At 43.5% G+C, this 23,485-nt stretch overlaps 1 protein-coding gene across 2 annotated transcripts in view; it reads right to left on the bottom strand.

Moving 5' to 3' along the window:
• Ppm1l (protein phosphatase, Mg2+/Mn2+ dependent 1L) overlaps positions 1-23,485 on the bottom strand; it is a 207,390-nt gene that overhangs the window by 142,512 nt on the left and 41,393 nt on the right. Inside the window, exon 1 of one of the 2 annotated variants that reach the window (XM_075951052.1) lies at positions 14,719-14,842. The exons of the other annotated variant lie outside the window; for it this stretch is intronic. The gene's annotated coding sequence lies outside the window, so the exon portion shown is untranslated. Of the gene's footprint in view, positions 1-14,718; positions 14,843-23,485 lie in introns of those variants that run through there. 2 annotated transcript variants of the gene reach the window in all.

Raw genomic sequence — 23,485 nt, 5'->3', positions numbered from 1 at the left:
GGGTCAAGTAACAGAAGCGCTTCTTCCTTCACACTATACGGGTGCCCTACAATTGACTACGGGCCCAGACAGAGCAAAAATGCAGAGGCTGGTGACTTCCTGTCTGAGTTACAACATTTGTCTTCTTTTCATAATATTACCCCAGGTTCTCCTGCCCTTGGAATCCAGGATGTACAAGAGAAGCCCCCACCCCCCCGCCCAGGTCCTTAGCCATCAGATACAGCCTGAGAGAAACGCCAAGAGCTCCTCTGGTTCTAAAGCCTTTGAACTTGGACTGAGTCACGATTGTTTTGTTCTTGAACTTACAGACCGTGCGCTACGTAATTCCTCGGCCTCTGTAATTATGTAAGGCAGTTCCTTAATAAATCTAGCCAGTTCCTAGCTGCCTGTGTCTCTGGACACATTAACTGTAGGACCTGGGTTTCTGTAGACTCAAGAACATTTAGGTAAGTCTTATGAAACCCAAGGCAAACTGGGATTCAAGGAAAATTTCCCCATACTGACTAGTACACACCCCTCCCCCAGGAGAATGCCACAAACACCTCAATTGCAGTCTTACCACGGACTGGGAGGTGTGAATATACCATCGCATTTCCCAAAGGCATTAAGAGGGAACAGTCTAAGGTGGCTGCCAGCCAATGAAGTGGAGAATCCTCCTTACCATGTGATCCTCTTGGATCCCTCATTCCAAAACTAAAGAGTCTGGGAAAGTTGTACAAAGACATAAGTTTGTTTTCACCTAATTCAGCTCTTCCCAAACTTTCCCAGATCCTATTTCCATGGGATTGTCCCTGCCCGCCTCCACAGTCTATGTCTCAGCTCTTGGGGTTACAGGTGCCTCAGCTACATGTACCTTTTAACTTGGGTGCTTGGTATCAGAACTCAGCTCTCGGAGCTATTAGGTAGCAAGCAGTTTACCCACCGGGCCATCTCCCTGACCCCACTCCCTGCCATTTAACCACGTTTTCCTCTCATCTGTTACAGCTGCGAGTTCCAAGGACCCTGCCCTCCCCTGGGCGACCAACGCCAGCTCCCACCCCTGCTTTGACCTTCCTGCAGCAAGGACAAGCAATCCTTTCCCAGACACAAGGGGAGCTGCTGGGTGGTGGAACACTGCCAGAGCCATGACCCCAGGGCTATGACCCCAGTGCTATTCAATGAAATGGGCATGAAAAGAGAAAGCAGTGAAAGTATTTAAACGCCAGAATGGAATCCTGCTTGTTTAGACTCCCTTCTTTACCGGACAGTTTTGCTTTGACAGCCACAGGGGCTTAAGGCCCAGGAAACTCATTTACTTGTCTTTACAAACTCATGTTTCTATTCTCATTTATCACCTACTAGGACATAAGCCTGTAACAGCGTCCTTTCTGTTTCCTGTCTTTTTATTATTAGTAGTAGTATTAGCACTATCCCTCTCTTCTCTAGACATTCAGTCAATAGATCGAGCTGGTCTCACGGCTCCCCAGACGATGTTGACATAGGGAAGGCGCAGATGGAACGAGGCAGCTTTTTCTCTATTTATGATCCCTTGACTTTAAAACAAATTGGTAACAACATCATCGCTAGGTGCATCTGCCTTTTAATATGAAATCAACATTCATAACTTTTTCCTCCAAAGAAACCAATGTTTCTTTAACAAGCAAAACACCAGCCTGCACTGCGGTTCAACAGAACATTTTCTAGGGCTTCCACAAATCCTATCACATGAAACTGGCTTTTTGTTTTTGTTTTGTTTTTTTTCTTTGTAAAGTCACTAAGAGATCAAAAGGCCTTTAAATGCTTAGCATGGTGGTGGTAATGAAAAAGCACTTGCTAACTATAGCTAGATTAGTGAAGCCACTCAGTAAACGCAGAAAACATCCAGCCAATCTCCACTCCACATACAGGGTGAATAGCATGGGACCCAGATGAAAGGAGAGATGGGACACTCAGATTCGGGGTCTGGCTCTGGAGTGGGAGACTCACTTAGATTTTCTACATCTGTGGAATGGACACCAGAATTTTTCAGTGTGGAAACCTTCAGCACAGCCCACACATATCAGAGATGACGTTCAGGTGGGAGGACTTACTCAAGGGCCCACGGAGAAGTGCAGGCAGTTCCCAGTGCAGAGCGTGGCTGAGGTCCTGGCTCAGCACTCAGGCAGCTGAACTGCCTCTTCATTTCCTTCCGATGAAAGCAACATGTATATTCCGATGCAGTTTCCTACTTCCTAAGAACACGTCTGGAACCATTCAGGGTTTAGTTTCTGTGGTGTGACTGCCTGTGAGCAATAGAGTGTCCGCCTGTCAGAATCAGAGCCAAGTAGGTATTTCTAAGGCACAAGCCTTTAATCCCAGCACTCGGGAGGCAGAAACGGGTGGATCTCTATGAGTTCAAGGCCAACCTGACATACAGGTATACAGAGCAAGTTTCAGGACAGGTTTCAAAGCTACACAGAGAAACCTTGTATAAAAAAAATTGTGTTAGAATTTTGATGGGGATTGCTTTAAATTTGTAGATTGCTTTTGGTGGAATGGACATTTTCACTGTTACTCCTTTCGAGTCATTAGCATGGGAGATTCTTTCCATCTTCTGATATCGTCTTCAATTTCTTTCTTCAGTGACTTTAAGTTTTTATCATACAAGCCTTTCACTTGTTTGGTTTAGAGTTATTGGGACTGGAGAGATGGCTCAGCGGTTAAGAGCACTGATTGCTCCTCCTCAAGTCCTGGGTTCAATTCCCAGCACCCACATGGCAGCATATAACTGTCTATAATTACAGTTCCAGGGGACCTGACACCCATGGAGAAATACCAATGCACATAAAACTAAAAATAGAGTTACTCTAAGGTGTTTTCTATTATTTGAGGCTATTGTGAAGGGTGTTGTTTCCCTATCTGTTTCTCAGTCCATCTGTCATTCATGTACAGAGGGCCACTGAGTTTTGTTAGCTAATATTGTAGTCACACACACGTCGGAAAGTGTTTATCAGCTGTAGGAATTTCCTGGCAGAATTTTCAGGTCATTTATGTATATACTATCATATCATCTGCAAATAAGGATACTTTGATGTCTTCCTTTACCATTTGTATCCCCTTGATTTCCTTTAGTTGTCATATTTGTTTTAGATAAAACTATCTTGGTGAGACATGGAGAGAGTGGGTAGGCTTGTCTTGTTCCTGATTTTAGTGCAATTGCTTTGAGGTTTTTCTCCATTTAATTTGACATCACCCATAGGCTTGCTGTATGTTGCCTTTATTATGTTTAGGCATGTCCCTTGTATCCCTAATCTCTCCAGGACTTTGATCATGTAGAGTGTTGGGAGTTTGTCAAAGGCCTTTTCCGCATCTAATTAGATGATCAAGTGATTTTCTCTTTCAGTTTGTTTATATAGAAGATTACAGTTATTAATTTAGGTATACTGAATCATTCTTGAACATCTTGAGTAAAGCTTACTTGATAATGGTGGATGATCTTTTTTGCAAGCTCTTGGATTCGGTTTACAAATATTTTACTGAAAATTTTTACATCTATGTTTATAGGGGAAATTGGTTTATAATTCACTTTCTTTGTTGAGTCTTTATGTGGTTTCAGTATCAGGGTAACTGCGGTCTCATAAGATGAATGGGAAAATGGTCCTTCTCTTTCTATTTTGTGGAATAATTTGAGGAGTATTGGCATTAAGTCTCCTTTGACAGTCTAGTAGAATTCTGGGCTAAAACCATCTGGCCCTGGGCATTTGGAGTGGGGAGGGTTGGGAGACTTTTAATGACTGCTTCCATTTTACTAGCAGTTACAGGTCTATTTAAATTGCTTAACTGATCTTGATCGAACTTTGGTTAAGTTCAATCCAGATAATTATCCATTTCTTTTAGATTTTCCACTCTGTTGGAACATAGGTCTTACAGTACGCTCTTATGATTCTCTAGACTTCCAGGCATCTGTTGCCATCGTCCCCTTTTTTGCTCTAGTTTTGTTAATTTGGATCTTCTCTCCCCACCTCTTAATTAATTTAGATAAGGGTTGGTCAATCCCATTGATTTGCTCAAAGAATCAACTGTTTGCTACATTGATTCTTTGTACTGTTTGTTTCTGTTTTATTGATTTCAGCCCTGAATTTGATTATTTCTTGCTGTCTGCTCCTTTTGGATGTGGTTTCTTCTTTTTGTTACAGACCTTTCAGGTATGTTAAGTTAGTAATACAAGATCGCTTCTTTTTTTTTTTTTTTAATGTAGGCACTTGGTACTATGAACTTGCCTCTTAGAACTGCCTTCATAAGTTTGGTTATACTGTGGATTCATTTTCATTCATTTCTAGAATGAATGAATTTTTGTCTTGACCCTTGTTTTATTCAGTAGTGATATGTTCTATTTCCATGAGTTTGCAAGCTTTCTGCCGTTTCTGTTGCTCCTTGTTTTATTCAGTAGTGATATGTTCTATTTCCATGAGTTTGCAAGCTTTCTGCCGTTTCTGTTGCTGTTGAATTCCTCTAATCTGTGATGGTTAGATAAAATTTAGGGTGTTATTCCAATTTTCTTTTATCTGTTGAGGCTTGGTTTGTGTCTTGAGTATGTGGTGTCAATTTTAGAGAAAGTTCTATGAGGTGCAGAGAAGAAGGTATATTTTGGGTTTGGGTGAAATGTTCTGTGATGTGGGAGTGTCATATATCAATCTGTTGATTTCATTGGTTAAGCAATAAAGAAACTGCTTGGCTCATTGGTTAGGAGATAGGTGGGAGGAGTAAACAGAACAAAACGCTGGGAGGAAGAGGAAGTGAGGTCAGACTCCGCAGCTCTCCTCTCCGGAGCAGACGCAGGAGAGACGCCATGCTACCTGCACCAGGGAAGACGCACACCATGCCCCAGCTCCGACCCAGGATGGACTTAGGCTAGAATCTTCCCGGTAAGCGCACCTAGGGGCGCTACATAGATTATTAGAAATGGGCCAGAGCAGTGTTTAAAAGAATACAGTGTCCGTGTAATTATTTGGGGCATATGCTAGCCGAGCCGGGCAGGTGGCTTGGGTTTGGGGGACGCAACCCTGCCGCCGCCGCCCATATTACTACAGTTCTGTAAATATCTGTTAGGTCCATTTGGTTTATTGGTTTATAATGTCTGTTAGCTCCAGCATTTTTTCTGGCTAGTTTTTGTTTAGATGACCTGTCTACTGGCGAGAGTGGGATACTGACGTCTCCCACTATCAGTGTATGAGGGTCACTATGTAATTTAAACTGTCGTGTTTTTACAAACTTGGGTGTCTTGCATTTGGTGCATAGATGTTAAGAACTGAAAAGCCCTCTTGGTGGATTTTTCCTTTGATGAGTTTGTAGTGAACTCCCCATCTTTTCTGATTAGTTTTGGCTTGAGTTGCCTGTGGGGTCTCAGGAATACCTGCTGGAGTCGGGGACTGGCATGAAGCAGTGAGTGGTGGGGGGAGGCTCAGAAAGGGAAGATCTGTGCGATCGATGGGCATGGGAGGAGGGAGACAGCAGCAGGTGTTTTGCTTGCTGCAGGACTGGGGATAGGACTCAGGGACTGGATTTGTAGGAGCAGAGGGGGAGGTGAAGATCTGCAGTTAGCATGCCTGCTTCCCTGGTCAGAATCATAAATTACTTTTTAACCACACAGCTACTGATGAGCATCCATGGGTTCTCCAGGGCAACATATGGCGCTCGTTTTAAGGAAGGAAGAGCGTTCAGATGCATCCCATTAAACCAACTTGGGTGCTGTCCAAGGTAGGAGGAAGCTGCAGTAGATACAATGTAGCCAGTCCAGTTCTGCCCCCAACACCTAACACCGCTTCTGGCATGGAACAGGAATTCAGAGAGTGTTGACTTATAATCTGTGCTAAAGTGGGTGATTAGAGTGGGTCCTGCGTTCAATTCCCAGCAACCACATGGTGGCTCACAACCATCTGTAATGAGGTCTGGTGCCCTCTTCTGGCCTGCAGGTGTGCACACAGACAGAATGTTGTATACATAATAAATAAATAAATATTTAAAAAAAATAAATAAAGTGGGTGATTAGAAACGTGTCTCAAATTGTTCTTAAATACTCATGTCCACTGCTACAGCAGTCATATGCAGGCTTAAAAGTAGTTTAATGGCTATTTTGGGCAGAATGTCATGAGAAAAATAGAATAGTTCCATCAAGGGGAAAAAGTAAGAAGGAAAGGAAGAAAGAAAAGAAGGAAGGAAGGAAGGAAGGAAGGAAGGAAGGAAGGAAGGAAGGAAGGAAGGAAGGAAGGAAGGAAGGGAGGGAGGGAGGGAAAAGGCTTATAAGTCAATTTTGAAGTCTTAATGTTCCCTACTACAGCATGTACAATTGTTGACTAGGTTAGAATCAGCCCGACCATTTCATGTGGTTGTCCATAACATTCCCTTTAGCATGAATTCCTCACAATCTAGTTTTGAGAGCAACAATGGGCAACTGTGACTGGACTCCTTTCTCTTCCGTAGGCATCTAAACTTCTCTAATGCGCTTAGGAACGTACAACTTTGCCTGTGGATGTAGCTCGGTTTACAGAGTACTTACCCTTGCCCCAAATAAGAAGGGCATTGTAGCATATGCCTGCAATCCCAGCATTTAGGAGGTGAAGGAGAGAGGATTGGAAGTTCAAGGTCATCTTCAACTACACCAGCAGGTTGAGGTGTAGATATTCCAGTCCCTGTCTTTAAAGGAAACAGTTCCAAACACCACAAACTCTTTAGGGTGACATGGAAACAGACACTACCCTCTAAAAAATGGCTTCCCTTCATAGGTTGATACTACCTCAAAGTTTTGGTTTCCACTAGGAGAATTAGTAATTTTTCTAAATCAGCTTAGGCTATCTCTTTCTTGGTAATAATGCTGAGGGATTAAATACTGAGCTAGCAAATATGAATCACAAGAACCATAGATCAAAGTGCCTTTCAGAATCAGCAGGCATAACGACTTTAAGGCCACTAAGAACGTTGATGGCAATGCCAGAAAATACTTAGGTTTTGTTTGTTTGGTTCCGGTTTTTTAAACCAGGATAAAAGCCACTGCACAAAAATACATACAGAGAGCTAAGTTATCTCACAAAGCCAGGATTTATGGTGCCAGGCATTGGGACTTTCGGGCTATTTTCTCAATGGTCAGGACTTGAGCCCTGTTGATGTGACAGGCCAAAGTGCTTGTGTTTTCCTGGCTGAGAAGGAGCTGCCAGGCTCGAACCTTTGTAGGCTAAGCTGTAGAGTAGGAGTACGTGAAGGAAACTGATAGATTGGGAAACAGCAGGGAGGGCATGCTAACGGAATCTAAGCTCTCTCTAATGGAGAGGAAAATGTCTGTATATTCATCCCCCGCTCCCCACCCCTGATACACCAAAGCGGCTTCTTAGTAACTGCCTCCCAAGCCCTTCTTAATGTTCAAGTTCATCTCTGCCAGAAGACGAGACGAGCTGACAGGCTACAAATGCAATCCTGTTCCAGTCTGCCCACCTGCAGGATGAGAAGGGAGCTGCTGAGGCAAAAATGAAACAGAAAGCCCTGGAAGGGGACAGCACGGTTTAAAAAAACAAACAAACAAACAAACAAACAGTAGGCAGGGAAAAAGAAAGCACTGTATGCCGGTTACTCAAACAGGAGAGGGAAAGGCACCCTCTCTGGCAGGATGAATGGGTTGCTCGCCTCCTTACCCACAAGGCCACTCTGTCTAATCAGAGGATGTGAAAGGGTTGCACCTCTGACAAAGTCTGGAAACGCCACTTCAAACAAGAGAAGGTGCTTGCCAGCTGAGACCTCCTCTTCCATCCACTCAGCCGTGACTCGCAGTCATGGAGCACTCAGGGGTGCCAGACAGAGATAAATAAAAGTGTGGTGACTCTGAGACTCAAGAGGAGTTTTAATAAGCAAAAACACAAAGAGAAAGAATTTCAGATCAACGAAACACAAATAATAGGTGGGGGGTAAACCACACGGGCAGCAGCAGGCAGCAAGGATTGCCATGATCTAGGGCCTTCCACTGTTTTTCCTTGAGTCAGTGAGTAACACACCACACATCCCCAGTGTAACTCCTAGGCTCTTGGCATACTGCTTCTTTCTAAGCACCAGTATGTAGTGGGAGGCTGCTTGCTGGTTCCTGGCCACTTAGCCCCGAAATAACCACACAGAAACTATATTAATTAAATCACCGCTTGGCCCATTAGCTCTAGCTTCTTATTGGCTAACTCTTACATCTTAGTTTAACCCATCTCCATTAATCTGTGCATCACCACGAGGTCGTGGCCTACCAGCAAAGTTTCAGCATGTCTGTCTCCGGTGGTGGCTCCATGGCTTCTCTCTGACTCCACCTTTCTTTCTCCCACCATTCAGCCTAGCTTTCCCTGCCTACCTAAGTTCTGCCTTACTATTGGTCCAAAGCAGTTTCTTTATTTATTAATGGTAATCACAGCACACAGAGGGGACTCCCACATCACCAGTATCCTTGTCTATGTTAAAAATGATGACCCAGCTAGGGGCACAGAGATCCAGCATCAGTTGGAGATGAGGAGCTTGCTCTGTTTTGTTTAATAAGGCATCTTTCTCAGGGTTTCTGACGACTTGCTCCTTGGTTATGTTCGTTGATGTCTGGAAGCCTGCTACAACCAAAGGTATGTGCGGTGTTTAGGTATGGCTTAATTTTCCATGACTCCACCCACTCCTATGTGCAAAAGTTTCCTTTTTTTTTTTAAGGTCTGGGCAGGTTACAGAACCTAAAAAAAACAATGAAGAAGATTCAAGAACTGCTATAGCATAACTGTGTGTCTCCAATATCAACATGGCTCACTCCTCATCAAAAACTATACTTCCTACACTGAAGAAATGTCTGCTAGCCCCTCCCCGTGCTTTATTTCTCCTTAGTACCCATAACCATCAACCCTACCTCATCTGCCTATCATCTATTGTCTATCTTCCAGATATAGGGAATAAGAATTTTTTTAAAAAAAAATCTGTCAGCACTGCCCCCTCCCTACTTATAATCATCTCTGGCACACAGTAGGAGTCTACACGGGCTATTGGAAAGCATGCCGATGTGTGAACTGCAGGAGATAGTCCCGAATCTAAACACTCCACTGCACTGTCCCCATAAACAGTCCCCTAACTAGATCATGTGTCATGAGACTTAGGATCTCGAAGCCGGGAAAAGAGTCAAGCAAGGCACAGAATCCATGCGTGGGTGGGCCAAACAGTTGATGGTGTGGAGGCCTGAGAGATATTCGAGTGTCATACTTATTTTGCACCAAGAAGCATTAAGCCACTGGGTAGGCAGTTTGTGTACACATCTCTTTCAGCACTTCATCGGCGGGATGGTGTGTGCAGAGGTCTGGGTGAGAACATGCTCCAACTGCCATCCCTTTCACGGTATTGTGACCTGAGCCATACTTTTACACTTCCTAAGCTGCCTTAAAGAGATGTCTCCCTGGATGTGAAGGCACACATTTCCCCCGCTGCTTCAACACCTGTCTTTGAGATGGAAAGGACACAGAAGCCAGCTGGACTCAGAGGCTGGAACAGAAGGACCAAAAGCCTGAGGCTAGCCTGGGCTACACTGGGATCTCCAGACCAGCCTGAATGACAGAGGGAGATCCTCTTTCAAAACGAACCAACCATATAAATGAAGCACAGAGAAATTTAAATCCTTACCCTAAAATACTTTCTCAATGCTCACTTTGTTTTTCAAGACATGCACATCCCCAAAAGAAAGAGAATCAAAAGAAAGAAATAAGAAGAAACATTAGCAATGTAGCCATTACTTACTAATGAATATTAGTAAAAACAATCCAGAAGGAATACTAGTAATATTTCCAGAGAAGCCTCTTTAAACATCACAGTTCTTTTTTTCGGAACTAGCCAGTGATAAAGCACTTGAAAGGACAGCGGAAAGAATTCTTCTGACAGCCCGTGTGCAAAGGCGGACTACATTTGCAGTTGCAGAATTAACTCCCCCAAGAACATCAGCAAAAGTAGCCCTCTACAGTCAAGAACCAGAATGGGAGGGAGAGGAGCTGAAGAATGAGGAACTGAGGCAGCTGAGCAAAAGACTGTGGGGAAGAACAATGGGTTCCAGTGAGGCACAGGGCCAGCTGCTGGCTCTGGAGCTGCACTTTGTCCTACACAAGCCCACCATTGTTCTCCTTCTTCCCCACGTCACGGCTCTCCTCGGCTCTGTTCACTATCACTGTCATCTCCTGCGAGTTTTTCTAAACCCTGATATATTCGTTCAATTATCTGTAGACCCACAGGCTCTTCATCAAATTAGCTGATCTCTATTTATAGCTGAGAATTCTGGACAGGGGATCTAATGAAATTTCCTGAGAGTGGCAAAACTAAGTCAAATTACCCGGTGCTGTTCCCCACCCAACAAATACATTTGTCTCCATGCATGTTATAAATACGCGTACTTTTATAAATGGCGCTTTTAAGTTAAAAAACAGACTGAGTTGTATTCAGAGATCCGGGTGAGATAAGGGTTCCACAGCCTACTCCAAGATCTTACTTCAAAGCAGAGAGACCTCTGAGGGGAAAAATGATAGAATACATCTAAATGCTGATTCTATCAAAAGAGAATTCATCTGTACCTAGGAAATGCAATCACACATAATTTGCTTATCTATTTTTAGCAATTACTATACAAATTACCAAAGAAATTCATCATAACAAGACTCAAGCATGATTTTTATTACTAATATATCTCCACAGTTATCAAATTCACATCCTATTTCATTTGCTAAACTCAAATTACCAATTGTTTTGATGATGGTTTCTAAAGATGCTATATATATATATATATATATATATATATATATATATATATATACATATATGAAATAAATAAAATAAATAGCATCAGTAAGCCAGGACTAAAGACCCAAACTATATTCTGAACTATGACAAGATGCCATATTAAGGCCTGAGACACAAATCACCATTCTTGAAATAATTACAGTTTGAGCATTCAAATGTCCCTACCCTGAAATGTCTGTTACAAGAGGCTTCTCATTTGATTCGTCTCATAGACGAACTTTACTATGGTGGGGCTGTGCCAAAAAACAGGTATGCCTGATAGTCATGCCAAAATATGGATAGTCTGGTGAACAAAAAGGGCGAACTTACAGAGGGGTCTGGCAGGTGTTACAAGTCTAGCAGAGAGCTCGCAAATGAAAGTGGGCAAGAGTCTAAGCACCCTGTGAGTCAAAAGTCGAAGCAGAAAGGCATGACCTTTCCTACAAAACACAAAGAAGAAAACAAACAAAAAAATTGACAGTTGCCTGTGGTAAGAGGTCTCTTGTTTTGTTCCCTGCTGTTCAGCCCCGAAATAATCACACAGAAACCATATTATTTGCAATACTGTTTGGCCAATAGCTTAAGCGTATTTCTGGCTAATTTACATCTTAAATTAACCCATCTTTATTAATCTGTGTATTGCCACAAGGTAAAGTTCCAACATCTGTCCTCAGCGGGGCTACATGGCTTCTCTCTGATTCCACCTTCTTTCTCCTGGCATTCAGTTTAGTTTTCCCCCACCTAGCTCTGTTCCGCCCGGCTGTAGGTCCAAAACAGTTTCTTTATTCATTAATGGTAAACACAGCATACAGAGGAAAATCCCACATCAGTTGCCAGCTGCATCCAAAATAAGAAGGTATAATAATCTCTACTCACACCATAGGAACTGGCTTCACCCTAACCTGTTTATATCAATTACTACACAAAGCCAAAACTTACATGCATTTATTTCTCTTCTGATGATAAAATGACATCACAAAACCACTGGCTTAAAAAGTGCCCACAGTGAAATGCACCTCCCCCTCCTCACCTTGTCCTGTTCTGTGGACTTGGCCAGCACTGCCAGGCAAGCAGGAGGATTATACCGTGTGCTACTCTCAGTGACTACAGAAAAAACCATGGTCTTCTCTAATGTCTTCCATTAGCAAGAATGCAAAGGAAGTTAGTGTCTGCCCTCTGAGGTTAAAGAATGCAGTAATGTTTGAACTCATCTGCCCTAGTCCTGGCGCACGGCAAACCATACAAGTGGCCGCCTAAGACAGTCTAAGGTAAGATGTAAGAAAACAGCATTTTATAAGTCATACTGATCTAATGTTGGCAATTTCATAAAGTTCAATCTAAGATTCGCATCAACCATCATGATCAATTTATTCGGACTGTTAGTAGCAATATTTTTATGTCCAGATTTATGAGCTTTACACCATTGTTTTAGCTCCTAAATGCTTTGATTTCAAATTGCAAATACTGACAAGAACAAATTACTCCACCGTAAGTACTTACATATTTGTCTGCCTACTGTGTATCTTCCTATGAAGGTATGTTAAGGGGGCTTAGGAGATGACTCAGTTGGCTGAAGCAAGAAGACTTGAGTTTGTATTCCCAGCACACACAAAAGCCTGGCACAACAGCACAGATCTGTAAGCCCATCACTGACGGGCTGGAATGTCTGTAAGCCCATCACTGACAGGCTGGGATGTCTGTGAGCCCATCGCTGACAGGCTGGAATGTCTGTAAGCCCATCACTGACATGCTGGGTTGTCTGTAAGCCCATCACTGACGGGCTGGGTTGTCTGTAAGTCCATCGCTGACAGGCTGGGCTGTCTGTAAGTCCATCGCTGACAGGCTGGGATGTCTGTGAGCCTATGGCTGACAGGCTGGAATGTCTGTAAGCCCATCACTGACAGGCTGGGTTGTCTGTAAGTCCATCGCTGACAGGCTGGGCTGTCTGTAAGTCCATCACTGACAGGCTGGGATGTCTGTGAGCCTATGGCTGACAGGCTGGGATGTCTGTAAGCCCATTGCTGACAGGCTGGGATGTCTGTAAGCCCATCACTAACAAGCTGGGATGTCTGTAAGTCCAATGCTGAAAGGCTACACTGGAAACAAGCACATCCCTGGAGCTCACTGGCAAACTATTCTAGCTAAAGCAGTGAGTTCCAGTCTTAGAGAGAGACCTCATCTCAAAAGCTTAAGTGGAGAGCAACTGAAGAAGACAGCGCACACACGCATGCACGCACACACACACACACACACACACACACACACACACACACACACATACATGCACCCACAAAAATTTATAGACGCCACAAATAAACAGATAAAGTTTTCGAGATGTGTTAGGGATAAAGAAAGCCAGTCTACAACATCAGGACACAAGAATGTCATAAACAGATGAGCTGACCACAAGGGGTTGTGTGTGAGGTGTGTGTGTGTGTGTGTGTGTGTGTGAGGTGTGTGTGTGTGTGTGTGTGTGTGTGTATTTGCCACACAGTTAACAAGCTGAGCTTTTACCATACTTAAAATGTTGTTCCAGCCATGGGACTTAGAACAGAATTCCAAATAAAGGAAAGTTAAATTAAAATATGGATGTTTACATATTCCATAAGGAAGAATTTCAAAAATAGTAAACTATACTTGAAATAAAATGAGTCTCAAAACAGAATAGATAATATGAGATCAACCTTAAAAGCACAGGAAGCAAAGGCAAAAACTGACAAATGCAGAGGTTACATCACACTGGAAGGCTTCTACACCACAAAGTCAACACTGGAAGGAAAGGGCAGAGACAATACACAGAATACGAGCAAAAAGTTGCAATGTATAGATTCTGGTAGCTACCCCAAATGTTCAAGGCATGTCAAAATCCTAACAGCAAAAATTAAACAACCCACTTAAGAAACTGGCAAAATGCCTAAGAAGGCATTTCTCAAAGAATACAGAGATACAAACAGGACTATGAAAAGATGTTCACCACCACTGTCAGGGAAAGGCACATAGAAACCACAGTGGCACATGGCCAGTATTCAAAAGACTGAAGATAAACTTTGGCAGCTGGTTGTAGTGGCACACGCCTTTAATGCCTTTAACTCAGGAAGCAGAGGCAGACAGAGCTCTGCGAGTTCAAGGCCAGCCTGGTCTACAGAGTAAATTCCAAGACAGTCAGTGCTGTGTAGTGAGACCCTGTCCGAAACAAAGATAAATGCTGGTGAGAATGTGGAGAAAAGGGACCCTTTCCACGCAGGTGGCAGGAACATAAATCAACACGGCCATTACGGAAAACAGTATGGAATTTCTCAAAAATTTGAAAGATCTATCGTAAGGGCCAACTGTCCCGGCACTGGTTCTATCCACAGGAAAAGAATCGGTTTGTCAAAGAGTCAATTGCGCTCCTGTTTACAGCAGTATTATTCCAACAGGACAGAAAGGGACGGAACCAAGTGCCGTCAGCTGAGACGTACAAGACACAATTTTATAATTCTATCAGTCGTAAAAGATTAATAGAGTCCTGTCATTTGCAGCAACGCAGGAGGAATTTGATATCAGTGTGCTAAAAGAAATCAGCCAAGTACACAAAGCCAAGCACCACGTGGAGTCAGTCACCGGTAGACATTTCTAAGAGTTGATCTCATGGAAGCCGAGAATGTGAACAGTAAGGCCCTAGAGGAGCGTGGAAAGGTTGGTCAGCGGTCACTAAACTACAGCTAAAGACAAAACGCCCTGGTCTGCTGTCACACAGCACACAGAACAATGCTGTGGTGACCATTTCAAAAACTACGATATTAAGGAAGCTTTCACTATAAAAACATGATAAATGCTTAAGAAAACACATCACACCATGTGGACATATATTAGACATTATGGTAACATTAATATGTGCAACTTTCATGTTTTATGTAATGGTTAGAAAGAAAAGCTATAAAAATGCATGCTTAAAAAGATGAGCCATACCAAGACCTGAAGCAGAGACGGTGGAAAGGGCTTGTCTCCACACTAGAACGGAACTGTCTGCTCTTCTCTTTGGTTTTTCTCAGAGTGCCCGAGGGTTCCAGGGCCCCACCATGCTGTGCTCTAAACTCCCTTGTCCTCTTTGAAGGATGGAGCTCTAGATACATAACATGTCCAGACACAGGACTTCTGCAGCTCCTCACGGAGCCACCAATGAGGTTTCTGGTGACGGAACCTGATTCCCGGCCATGATCCCAGTAGTGGAGTTACACTGGTCCACCCACACTGTCTCATCTAGAACTCCAAACATCAAAGGGTTCACTTCTGACAGGTGAGGAGCAAGGTTTAAATCCTGCTATGGAAGACTGGCTATAAAATGAACAGGCTGACATCTATAATATTCCAATCCATGACCTTTCCCTCATAAAAGAATTTCTTGGCTGGGAGATGGATCAGTCAGTCAGTGTTTGCTCTGCAAACATGGAGAGTGGAGTTCAATTTCCAGACACCACATGACAGAGCTGGGCATCTCGGCACAAGCTCGGAATGGAAGGGCAAATGCAGACAGATCCCTGGGTCTTGGCTGGTCAGCCACCCTAGCCTAATCAGTGAGCCCCAGGTCAAGGAGAGAGCTTGCCTCAAAAAAACAAACTCAGGGCTGGAGAGATGGCTGGGCATCTAAGAGGCTGCACTTCCAAGAAGACCTGTTGAGTTCTCAGCATCTACATGGTGGCTCACAATCATCTGGAACTAGCGCCCTCTTCAGGCTTCCAAAGGCACCAGGCACGCATATGGTACACAGACATACATGCGGTCAAAACATCCATACATATTTAAAAAAAAGAAATCAACAAAACAGAAAAGGAATGGTAGGTGGGGTTGACAAGGATGAGAATAATCAGAACACATTGTAATCACTTATAAAATTGTCTAAGAACAAACTTAATAAAGAAAAAGGGGGGGAGGCAAACCAGTAACACCTAGTGCTGTTTTCTAACCTCTCCATGTGTACACACATGCTCACACACAGAGAGATTTTCCTGCCCTAACACTAATGATGATTTAAAAACAAAGAATTAAAAATACCATCAGCAGTACAACTGAGTACTTTTAAATATTCTCTTAGTTTGTGGCTGCTGTATCAAACCCCGCAGACTGAATGGCTTTTAAAACCACGTGTTTCTCATTGTTCTAGAAGGAAAGAGACTGGAGAGCTCCGTTTTCCATGCTGCAGACCACCCATCTCTGACTCTATTCTGCCGTTGCAGAAGAACCTAGCAAGCTCTCTCCTCCCCACTCTGTTTACCTGGGCATCACCTTCATCACCTAATCACTTCCATCTCCAAATACCACGGCATTGGCAAGTGAAGTTCAATCGTTTATAGTCTGCACCGCCGTCTAAGAGCATGAACCTCACTTTGCACTAACATCCCACAAAAAAACTAATTTTGAGAATTTCCCCTTGCCCCAGCCACCTGTAATCAAGAACAACATTAAGAAAAACCAAAAGAAGTAAACAAGTGGAAGAGAAAACAGCATTCACTGGTGTCTTGTGAATAAGAACTCCCATGAATTTCATCTTACGGAAAGCTTTTCTGGCAACCTTCCAGGAGTCCACTGCCTGCACAAATTATGCATGCTAATTTATGCAAAGCAGGCTCTCCTTTTCCCTGGAGATAACAGAAGATAGTTCCATCTTACTTTATGAGGGTGACTTTTCACTTTGTCTAACTATGGAGAGGCAGGTTCTCAAAGAACGAGCCAGGCTCGCCAGCTAAGACATCCTGTGATTAAATTCCCAGGTCTCCAGTACTAACAACACTTACATACCAAGGGGTTGAAACTTAGAGAGGAACAGGGCAATGGAATGGTCTGTGCTTGGGTGAGGGGAACTGTCTGTAGCCTCTCACACAATACCCCCCAGAGAAGAACTGGCCGGAGACCTCTGGAATGTGGTACACAGCAATGGGATGATAATTTAATTCAATTAATTTAGAGAAAATTTAGTAATATCTAGTTAAGTTGAAAATGTATATATCTTACTGCCAGGCACCTTCGTTCATACAAACATCCTTTAAAAATCTCTCGCATTTGTACACAAGAAGACAATACCAAAAAATACTCGCAGCTGCACCGGTCACAGCAACGAATGTGAAGAGGACTGACATGTCCATCACCAGAAAAACAGATGAGTCCATCATTCTCAGCCTAAAATAAAGACTTGAGATCTGAAATTCTCTAGCTCTATGTCGCTTAATGTTAAAAACAAAGATTATTTTGTAAACATGCCCTTTATCTAAATACATGTGTTGGTGAATAAGACTCTGCCACAGTGATAGTGCAGAAGAGTCAACCCCACCCTTACCTAGGTGACAGTGCAGAACCGTAAACACACACCTTACCCAGGTAACAGTGCAGAACTGTAAACACACACCTTACCCAGGTAACAGTGCAGAACCATGAACACACACCCTTACCCAGGTAACAGTGCAGAACCGTAAACACACACCCTTACCCAGGTAACAGTGCAGAACTGTAAACACACACCTTACCCAGGTAACAGTGCAGAACTGTAAACACACACCTTACCCAGGTAACAGTGCAGAACTGTAAACACACACCTTACCCAGGTAACAGTGCAGAACTGTAAACACACACCTTACCCAGGTAACAGTGCAGAACTGTAAACACACACCCTTACCCAGGTAACAGTGCAGAACTGTAAACACACACCTTACCCAGGTAACAGTGCAGAACTGTAAACACACACCTTACCCAGGTAACAGTGCAGAACTGTAAACACACACCTTACCCAGGTAACAGTGCAGAACCATGAACACACACCTTACCCAGGTAACAGTGCAGAACCGTAAATACACACCCTTACCTAGGCAACAGTGCAGAACTGTAAACACACACCTTACCCAGGTAACAGTGCAGAACCGTGAACACACACCTTACCCAGGTAACAGTGCAGAACCGTGAACACACACCTTACCCAGGTGACAGTGCAGAACCGTAAATACACACCTTACCCAGGTAACAGTGCAGAACTGTAAACACACACCCTTACCCAGGTAACAGTGCAGAACTGTAAACACACACCTTACCCAGGTAACAGTGCAGAACTGTAAACACACACCTTACCCAGGTAACAGTGCAGAACTGTAAACACACACCTTACCCAGGTAACAGTGCAGAACCGTGAACACACACCTTACCCAGGTAACAGTGCAGAACTGTAAACACACACCTTACCCAGGTAACAGTGCAGAACTGTAAACACACACCTTACCCAGGTAACAGTGCAGAACTGTAAACACACACCTTACCCAGGTAACAGTGCAGAACCGTAAACACACACCTTACCCAGGTAACAGTGCAGAACCGTAAACACACACCTTACCCAGGTAACAGTGCAGAACTGTGAACACCACACCTTACCCAGGGAACAGTGCAGAACCGTAAACACACACCTTACCCAGGTAACAGTGCAGAACTGTGAACACCACACCTTACCCAGGTAACAGTGCAGAACCGTAAACACACACCCTTACCCAGGTAACAGTGCAGAACTGTAAACACACACCTTACCCAGGTAACAGTGCAGAACTGTAAACACACACCTTACCCAGGTAACAGTGCAGAACTGTGAACACACACCTTACCCAGGTAACAGTACAGAACTGTAAACACACACCTTACCCAGGTAACAGTGCAGAACCGTAAACACACACCCTTACCCAGGTAACAGTGCAGAACTGTAAACACACACCTTACCCAGGTAACAGTGCAGAACTGTAAACACACACCTTACCCAGGTAACAGTGCAGAACCGTAAACACACACCTTACCCAGGTAACAGTGCAGAACTGTAAACACACACCTTACCCAGGTAACAGTGCAGAACTGTAAACACACACCCTTACCCAGGTAACAGTGCAGAACTGTAAACACACACCTTACCCAGGCAACAGTGCAGAACCGTAAACACACACCCTTACCCAGATGCTTACACAGATACAATAACCCATCTATGTGTACTGTGCATTGTTCTCTATACACAAAGGTATGAAAAGGTTTAATTTATAAAATAGGTACAAATATTGACAATAAAAAAGAACGTATAAAAGTATTAAAATAGAATTGTTATTAAAATATTACAAAATTACTTTAAAATTACAAGTTGTTATTTCTGGAATTTAATATTTTTCAAACCACAGTTGAGAAAAGTTAACTAAAATCTCAAATAAAGAGATACTATTTTTAGTATATTTTCCCTAAAACCCAATGAGAAAGTAAACATGGTGGCTCACACAGGTAATTGTACAGGTGGAGAGGGTGAGGTAGGAGGGAAGCCAGCTTGTGCAAGGCCAGCGTGGGCTACATAATAATTCCCAGGTCAACCAACGGCTTTCAAAGAAAAATAAATCATCTAGCAGAGAGAAAATACAGCATGTTCCTAACCCTTTGTAGATAGCGATGCTAACCTTATAAACGTATAGAATGGGACCCAGCAGCCGCTGGAAAGGGCAGCAGGGAGACACCAAGTCTGATAACGGGCACCAAAACAGAGGGGAAGAGTTAACTTTGGTTCTTCATTAGCATAGTAAACTACAGGCTAAAATAATCTATGAAAAGTATGAAATTCCCAACACATGAAAATGATTGTTTGAAGATATAGAAATAGTTATTACCCTGACCTTATTATTACATTATATATAAATATATATTGCTAAAATACCACAATCTACACCTCTATAGGTCTAGAATTACTTTATTCAGAATACTATCTCAAGTTCACGACTTGTCGTCTACAGCATTTATGACGATTAATTTATACTATTTCATTTCTCCTCACCCACCATACAGCTTTAGCACCAAGTTACCAAAACAGGAATTGAATTTTCACTTTTAATGAGGCTCTGTGTGTTAAGGTAAAAATTGTGGTGATTCATTTTTTAAAAACCGGGCAGAAGTCAGAACTGTGCACAAGCAAAACAAAGGCTTGCTTTGACTTGTCTCAAAATATATCAGCAGTTACCACATAACAATGGAGGAAAATAGCCTGCTGAGGCCAACAGAAGCAGGCCCGAGGAGAGTAAAAATAAAATCAGATTATAACACATAATTATATTTTTCAGTAGCCTATACTGCTTTTTAGTTTTTAAACTATAAATTGGTTATCCAAGTCAACACTTTTATTGAAAGGAATACACAGCAATGAGCTCGGTACATCGGTGAACCCCAGACAGAAGAAGGCATTCCTACTACTAGGAATGGACTTCCCTATGCTACACACAGGCTTCCAAACAAAGACACGGCCCCAGCTGACTGATGCTCTAACTTCACACAAAGCATGCCCAGGACTGTTTTCATAGGCTTATACGGGTTTCACAGTCAACACTACCCCTCCTTAAAAGGCAGTGTTGTCTCTGCTCTAATCCATCACCTGTGCTTTGTGGCTGACGCTGCCAAAGTCAGTGTCCTTACTGCACCCTGCTCTCCTTCTGGCTTCCGGCACTGAGCGAATCCTTTCCTCTTTGAGCATCCCCAGCACCTACACTTCTGCTTTTCCCATGCTATGCCTCCATCCCTCTCTACATTAATTTCTCTTGGGAACTTAGGAGATGGCTGTGCAGACAAGAGCGTGTACTGATCTTGCAGAAAGCCTCTGGAAGTTTGAATGTAACTGCCCCCCCCATAAGCTCACAGGGAGTGGCACCACCAGGAGGTGTGCTCTGCTGGAGCAGCTATGGCCTTGTTGGACGGCGTGTGTCACTATTGGGGGAGGGCTTCGAGGTTTTCAATGCTCAAGATATCACCCAGTATCACGGTCCACTTCCTGCCTTCTGATCAAGATGTAGCTAGCACCGTGTCTGCCTGCTTGCCACCATGTTCCCTGCCATGATGATAATGGACTGGACCTCTGAACTGTAAGCCAACACCTCAGTTAAATGTTTTCCTCTGTAAGAGTTTTCAGGAGTGGGGCATCTCTTCACAGCAACAGAAACCCTAACTAACACAGAACCCAAGTTCAGCTCCCAGCACCCATGTCTGGAGGCTCACAATCATCTGTAACTACAGCTCTAGAAAGTTTGGAGCCTCTCCTGGCCTCTGGGGCCACCTGCTGTTCCATGTACATCCCCCACACACAGACATAATTAAAAAAAGAAAATGTATCTTTAAATCTCTTTCTTTCCATCTGCTAACTGCAGTTCTCCTACACAATATAGTGATGGATTACGTACATTTTCTGGTATTAACTAAGTCTCATGGTTCATTCCTGCATCTCCACTTCAGTCTCAGCTTCCGTTGTCTACTCTAGGCTTCGAGAAGAGATACTCACTGGTCACTATCTCTTCCATCAAGATATGTCCACAACTGAATTTCCCTAAGCCACCTTGCCACGGGGACATCAAACTTTCTCAGTTTCTGTCTCCCATCCATGATGTCAGTTCTCTTAAAGTACTCAGATAATTATGAGATCAAGAGATAAGAAGTCAAATCTCATATATGTGTATATATGGATGTATATTCTGTTTAAATTCTTTCTCTTGTAATTATCCTTTTATAATTTTCTACCAGATTACATTCTCTATGTCAATGTCATCAACATGAATTTATAATCACTAGTAGCTCTAATCATTTTATTAATAAATATTCAAGTCTACCAATTTAAAAATATTTTTTAAAAAAGACTCAGGCCTAACAGAACGGGGAGCAAAAAGAAGGAAATTTAGCTGTGGAATAACTGTGTAGCCAAGGTTCTCATGTTCAAGATAAGGTCAAGGGTGAAGCCAAGCCTGCTCTCAGACCTGATAAGAGGGCCTCATGGGAGGGCAAAGCTGACTTGCTGCCCACTGAGGCAGCATGACATCACCTGAGTCCACCTCCCACATTCGCCTCCGCCTACCCATCCCATCAGAAGCTAGACTGAGCCTTGGGTTTTCCACCAGACAGAAAAGAACTCTGTTCTTGATATAAAATTAAAGAATTTGGGGACATTTTTAACACAAACCAAAAATACCCCATCATTACAGAGCCTGTATTTAGTTGATCTAAAAAAAAAAATTAGATTCTGTGACTTCCTTAAAGCTCACATTTTAACCATATTTTCTTAGGCTACGTTTATGTCTTCAGAAGAAATTTATTTTCTTTCCCATTTCATTACATGGCTCTGAAGTTTCAAGGGGGAAAGGGGTGTAGCAAACCATTCTCGCCGAGACCTCAGTTGAACAACCACTCAAATCACTGCGGATCGCTGCTACACTCAGGCTTCTACACACCCGTCCTCCAGTCTCCCAAGGCTCCTTAGTCTTAGGAAGGAGAGGGCCCACACCTTACAGCAGCAGAGGCAGGGGAAGCTTAAGGTACAGGCCAGCCTGAGCTCCCTAGCGAGAAAGCCCAGTCATTTTATGGAAGTCTAGATGTTTCTAAACAACTCGTCTCTTCCAGTACCGGGAGCTCTATGGAAATCGGGGGCTATATGTACTCTGACAGAATCTTCTTGTGAGAACACAAAAAGCAAAGGAGGCACGTGAGCAAAGTGATCTTGGTTAACTGAAGGGTACCTATTTCCATAAGGAGTCTTATCGTTTTAAACACGTGATCCTTCCTAAGGAAAAATAAGGCAAGGCATCTTGTGTTCGCTGCCCCGGTCTCTAGCCACAGAACTGATGGAGGGCCCTTATTCAGAGCTCTGCCTCAGGCAGCATGTAAAATGGTTTGACTTAGCAAATAACACTTTCTCTTTATTTCTTCTTCACCCTTGCCCTTCCCTTCAGTGATATCCCGGAAACCTGATGCTCCTCGCGGCTTCCGGGAAGAGTTTCTCCCTGCGGAATGTCGGATGTTTCAAGCCAATGAGAGCAGTTATGCCCTGAGAGAGTATTTACTGAGCAAAAATATGTTAGCCCTGGATGAGGCGGGTTTTCCACAGCTCTTTCCATGCCAGTCAGGGCCCAGGGCTCTGAAAGGCAGCTATAATGTGCAGGCATTTCTCAGTCTTATTTGGCCAGGAGAAAAGTTAGGCTCCACAAAAAAAAAAAAAAAAAAAAAAAAAGTTGTCCCTGGAGAACGTTCTGGAATGGAGGAATGAGATGTAAAGTATGACCGGGAAGAAACCAGAAGATGGGCACATGGGCTGCTGTCTGTGGGAGGCCAGAGACAGCGCCTTCAGTCTCTGCCATTGGGGACCCACCAGGACTCAGTGGCCCATCTAGACGTGAAGACACAGCCCTGCAGGGGGAACCCAGGAAGTGAGGTCTGGGCCAAGGAAAGAGGCTGCTCCCTGGAGGGAGACGGTTAAGCTCCGCCCGCATCTGTTTTTTGCTTACTGTTATGTTTTGCTGGTTTTCTTGTTTTATTCTGCCTTTTTTTTTTCTTTTGTGGTGTAGGGGAGGCCAACTCAAGGCAGCATGCACACGGGGCAACTGCTCCTCTTGGGAGCTGCAGCCACAGACCTGCGCCTTCCTCCTGAATGTTGTCTTTATTTTACTTTTGGGATCTTAGCAAGTTAAAACATGTTTCCAGCTACTGTGTAGAGAGAAAAAAAGAATGCTCTTGAAAGTCCAAAACCTCCTCTTTCCAATTTATCTAAAGTTCCTCAGACATATGACGAACACTGCCGGCCCAGTTCACGTGTTTTTAGATTTGACAGGTGCATGCCGGCGAGCTGATGGAAGGATGGCTTCCCAGAGAAGGCAAGCACGCGTGCGCAATGCGTGCTGACAGCTGGCTCAGGCTCACGCCCTCTGCTTCTCACTCG

This window comes from Microtus pennsylvanicus, chromosome 16 (assembly GCF_037038515.1).
Source record: "Microtus pennsylvanicus isolate mMicPen1 chromosome 16, mMicPen1.hap1, whole genome shotgun sequence".
Taxonomy (NCBI): domain Eukaryota; kingdom Metazoa; phylum Chordata; class Mammalia; order Rodentia; family Cricetidae; genus Microtus; species Microtus pennsylvanicus.
This window is presented reverse-complemented; position numbering and strand designations above follow the sequence as displayed.